At 43.3% G+C, this 5576-nt stretch overlaps 1 protein-coding gene across 2 annotated transcripts in view; it reads right to left on the reverse strand.

The window, feature by feature from the left end:
• Positions 1 to 4952, reverse strand: part of Ddx42 (DEAD-box helicase 42) — a 44130-nt gene extending 39178 nt beyond the window's left edge. The window contains exon 1 of one of the 2 annotated variants that reach the window (XM_028865184.2): positions 4795 to 4952. The gene's annotated coding sequence lies outside the window, so the exon portion shown is untranslated. Of the gene's footprint in view, positions 1 to 4739; positions 4759 to 4794 lie in introns of those variants that run through there. The other variant, XM_037200724.1, reaches the window with a different exon arrangement.
• Between the last annotated feature and the right edge of the window lie 624 nt (positions 4953 to 5576).

Below are 5576 nucleotides of genomic sequence, written 5' to 3' on the forward strand. Positions count from 1 at the left end.
TGATCAAGAAAAGGCATATTCAGGTCTTTATTACGATGTCAACAAAAAATGGAATCATCTAAATTAAGTCTAGGGATTGAAGATATAACTCTGGTAAAGTGAAGGTTAGCAGAGATGTAGGGAAACTGGAACCTTTGCACATTGCTGGTAGAACGTAAAATGGCTGAGTAACTAGCAACTAGTATTCTTCTTTAAAAAGATCAAGAAAGGCCAGCAAGATAGCTCAGTGGTAAGAGTACTTGCCAAGTCTGAAAACCTGAGTTCATTCCTTGGAATCTACAAGGTGGAAAGAGAAACAACTCCTCCAAGTTGTCTTCTAAACACAATATAGACATATTTTTAAATTATTTTACTTTAGCTTCATGTTAAATGTATGCACTTACACACCACCAAAACAAACAAACAAATCTATGACAGAATTGGGGGGGAAAACCACAAATACTTATTCTGGTTGGAATTCTGTCAATAAAAGTTTTGGTTTTTTATTAACTAAAAGAAGACAGAATTGGCATATTATCCAGCAATTCTACTACTGGATATACATCCCCCCAAAAACAAAAACAAATTCCACTCACGTTCACCGCAACATTAATAGCAATAGGGAAAAGGTAGCGGCCACCCAAGTGTTCACTGACAGATGAATGATTAGACAAAATATGTTACACACATAGATACAACAGAATATTACTTGGGTTTAAAAGAAAATTCCAGACAAGCTGTACAGTTCAGTGGTATGGCACTTGTCTAGCATATGTGAGGCCCTAGATTTCATTCCAAGCACTGAAAAAAAAAAAAGCCTTTTAAAAACTAAAATACCTAATTTGAAAAGAATAAATCCATATAGCAGAATCAACTCAAGCTAGATCTTAGTAATAGTATCCACTGCTTCATACTGACCACTACCAATTTCTGATCTGTGCTTTCCCTAACACTAAGTACATGCCCTTCTTTCTATCTTTACCTCCACTACTGCAACAGTCTGTAACAAGTCTGATAGTTATCAAGCTCCCACATCACTACTAGAGTGATCATTATGGCAAAATATATGGAGTGCTTATTTTGTGCTTAATTTTTTTAGGCTCAGAGGACATAGACATAGAATCAAAAAGCCCCCAGGGAATTCAATGTGGTCTATGAGAGAGGAAAAAATGAAACCATTCTATTTCAGACAGTAAAAATACTATGAAATGAAAGCAAGCAGGGTAAGAGCTAAGCTACTGCAGACACAGGTCAGAGGACTCACTGAGATAAATGCCACATAATAGGGCAATAGTTCTCAAAATGTTTCAAGAATGTCTGTTGCAAGAAAATATTTTACTGTTTTAAAATAACCCTGGACTTTTGAATTATAACCTGCTTTTATGTTAAAAAAAAAAAAAGATTAAAAAAAAAGAATGTCGGTTGTACTGGAAAAATCATGTGATATATATCTAGAGGCTCCATCTATAACTAACCAACATTCCATAATACATAAAAAAGTGACTTTTATGTAGGGAAGTATAAAATGAAGTAAAAATGAGACCAAACTGAGAACAAAATGTATTTCTACACCCTTTGGCAGAATAGCATTGTGTCTGCTAACACTGTGAAACCAATGCACTCACTGTTCTACTTTGCTAAGATACTCAGGAAACCTCTTCTTTCAGATCTTGGCCTCATACGTTCCAAACACCAATTATACTTCTGTCACTCCCTTCAATTTGGTGGCTTTTCACAGTCGGACTGGAATCAGGCACTGAATTGTGGCAGTAAATGACTTTAACCACTCACACTACCTGGAGTTTCTGCACAAGCAGTTTCCAAAGAAAACCAGCAGTCTGGCAGAGTGTTCTTACCACTCCTCAGATTGCCACCCACTAAATCTGTTATTGATCTGCTGAGGTCCTTTCTACCTGTACAGCTCATTTAAATACCAATTCTACAGCATCAACATGAATAGGGTTTCTCTAAAAAGTGGCGTTTCTGTCAAACTCCTCTGGTCTGTAAACACCTGACATTTATTATTTGTGTTATTTCTTAAACACTATACATTTTGGATAAATGAATGAATGAATTAATTAATTAATTAATCTTTAATCTCTCAGGCTTTTAAGAGCAAACACTTATTATTCATATGCTTAATATATCAGTCTAAAGAGGAGCTACAACTTGAGTGAGGAGGATAAATGAAGATGGTACAAAGTCTTACTTGGTGTCTGGGTACCAAAATGTGATGGTTTAAGAAGAAATCTTTACAGAATTGTAAAATAATACCAGCTGGCTATATTCAAATTCTAGTTTTTTCACTAATAACATGAATCTCAAAGATGTTATTTAGCTCTCGAGTTTCCATTTGCAAAATAGTGAGAATTATCACATACCTTAAAACCTGAAGTAAAAAAAAAAAAAAAAAACCGAGTTAAAGGGAGAAAAGGTATGGTGACACATGCCTATAAATTCAGCACCAAGAGGCTGACAGGGAGGATCCTGTGAGTTAAAGACTGGGCTAACTGTGAGTTCTAGACCAACGTGGTCTAAAGAGTGGGACTATCCCAAACTCAATAAATAAAAATCAAAGTAATACATTTAATGAAGCAGCATGGTAACCTAGTGCTCAATACACACCTACAGACATGTTTATCATTTCTCCAGAAATCAATCTCTCCATTGGTAAATTGGTAATATCAGCTCTCTCAACTCAGATTCACATTTAAGTGTTGTTACACAGCACTCAAGATATCAAGATCACTGAGTCCACAAGTGGGGTAAGTTTCATAAGAGAGCCACAATGACAGCTGGTTATTATCTACTCTACCCAATAATTTGCTTAGGGAACATCTAACACACTGTGTAGCCAGTTAGTTTCTTTAATGGTTTAATGGGAAATTGTAACACAATAGTAAACAGCTATATTCAAATTCTATTTTTGTTACCTTCTTTAACGAAAAGCTGTACAAAAATCAAGAATTTCATCACACTCCAAACCTAGAAAAATCGAGTGAGTGCTAGGTGAGAGTTATTTTAGAAGCACTCCTTTCCTATCGGTTTTGTTTTTCCTTCCTTCCTTCCTTCTTCTTCTTCTTTTTTTTTTTTTTTTTTGAGACAGGGTTTCTCTGTGTAGCTTCGGAGCCTGTCCTGGAACTCGCTTTGTAGACCAGGCTGGCCTCAAACTCACAGAGATCCACCTACCTCTGCCTCTACTGGGATTAAAGGCGTGCGCCACCACCACCCGGCTTCCTATCAGTTTTAATGAAATTAAGAACAACTATGAGACTGACAGAACACAAATTTGAAGGTTATCACAATCTAAAAAACTACAGTGAATGGAATTGTTGCAATGTAAGTCAAAATTATCACTCCTCTGCTCAGACAGCCCCATTCCGTGCAGAGTGCAGATATAGTCTTCAAAATAGTCTACAAGGCCCTGGCTGTTCTGTTTTCCTCTCTCCTTCGCTGACCTTATCTCCTATAATTCCTTCATTTGCTAAATGCTACAAACGCACTGTTCCTCTAACAGGACCAGCTCTGTCCCCTTCAAGGCCTTTAGCCTGCTTCAGTATCATTAGTGTACCTGAAGTGGCTCCCCTGACCACTCTCTTCTGCAAACTGCAGTTTCTCTCAAGCCTCCTTTGCAGGTACATACAGTGTAACATGATTTTTTTCTCTTATTGCTCATCAGAAAGTCTCATAAAGGGACTGGTGAAATGGTTTGGTCGGTAAAGGTGCTTGACACCAAGCCTGACCTGAGTTCGAGCCTCAGGACCCTCGGGTTGGCCTCTGACCTCTACAGGAGGGCATGCTACACATACATAAATAAATACGGGTAAAAATGTATTTAAAGAAAATATCATGAGGGCAGACTTATTAATACTTAAGCAGTGCAAGAGAGAACAGGCAGAGGCAACGATTAAATTTGTTCTAATGCATCACATTAGGCCATGTAATTCTTCTTCTAGGTAAAGGAAAATAATATTTTCACCACTGGAAGAATAAATGTCTGTATCAAACACTTACTGCTCACGTCCTACCTGCCCAGAACAGGATTGGGCTCTACAAAGTTCAAGCAAATTAAAACATAATCCCTGCCGTTCAGGAGGTATGTGTAGGGGATAATAGAGAAATACTATTTATAAAAAAAAATAAAAATACGTAGAGAAGCCGCAGGAAACCGACACGACTGCCTAAAGGAGTAGAGGCAAAGAGCGAAAACGCTAAAATGACAGAAAAGCTTACACATGCCTCTCAACTCTGACGAGCATAATTTGTCCTTACGGTTCTGGGACGTGCTTGACATTCATATATGTTATTTAGTCACATCAGGTAGGCCGCAAAAAGTTTGTAACTATGGTGATGCCAATCATGATCCACTCAAGGTTTCACAAAGATCAATGACTTCTACAGCCTCCTATGTCAACTTCCGCTACCGAGAACCCCCTAAGTGTGGGCCCGCGGGCTCAACAGCTACCTACCGGGATCAACACCCTCCCCCGGGCGCTCACAGCCTAGGAGCCCAGCACCCCGAAAATCCCTTCCTGGGGCCCAGCAGGCACCGCCTCCGGAAAGCCGCCAAGTGGGCCCCGATCAGACGTGCCAGGAGCCGAGCCGTGGGAAGGCAACGCAGCTCGGGAGGGCCCCCCTCGGGGCTCCAGCCAGCGCACCTGTCTCGCCCCGGACCCCCGCAGCCACCCCGGGGCCGAGGCTCCGCCGATTCTTTGTTAAGCGAGGCCGCGGTCCCTCCGCCCTCGCCAGGCCCCAGTTACCTCCCGTGCCCCCGGGGCTAGCGGCCCCGCGTCCGGAGGAGCCCTTCCCACGAACCTGCTGCTGCGGCTCCAGACGCTGCTGCGACTACGGTCGGCGCGAAAGCACCCCGCGGCCCTGAGTACGCGCCGAGCGGGGCCGCGTCCAGCAGCGCTCCTCCTCCTCCGCCCCCTTCGCCGCCGCCTCACGGCCCGTTGCTGACGAGAGGGGGAGGGGGACGCGCATCTGACATGCGCGCCGGGGAGGGCGCGAGCCGAAGGGTGTGGCTTGGGACTACGGCTCCCGAAAGGCGCCAATTAGGCCCGCCCCTCAGATGCCGGAACACGTCATAGGCGCGTCACACGCTCTGGACAGGCACCTGGCTCTGGGTGAGGACTGTTTATGGCTCATGTTCAGAGAGTAGATCTGGGCCGAGCGGTGCTGGGATTCAACCCAGCACTCAGGAGGCGGAGGCAGGAGGATCTCTTGAGTTCCAGGCCAGCCTGGGCTACAGAGCGAGTCCCAGGACAGCCACAGCTACACAGAGAAACCCTGTCTTGGGGGGAAAAAAAATAGATCTGAGATGAAGAGAGCGGAAGTGACAAGGCACTGCTCAAAAAAATCCAAGATCAAAGGAAGTTGACCGGAAATTTTATTTACATAAGAATGTCGACCCTCGCTTAGCTCCTGTCCCTTGCAAAAACAAAACCGACTTGGGCTACATTTCCCTTCACGCCTCTGACCGCATGGCCCCATAGAGTATGGCCACCTTTAGCTTCCGGAGCACCGGATCAAAGTGACGTCACCCTGACGGAGCCCTAGGAGAACCCAGAGAGCGCTTCTAGGCCCCGGGGCGGCGA

Source organism: Peromyscus leucopus, chromosome 8b (assembly GCF_004664715.2).
Source record: "Peromyscus leucopus breed LL Stock chromosome 8b, UCI_PerLeu_2.1, whole genome shotgun sequence".
Taxonomy (NCBI): domain Eukaryota; kingdom Metazoa; phylum Chordata; class Mammalia; order Rodentia; family Cricetidae; genus Peromyscus; species Peromyscus leucopus.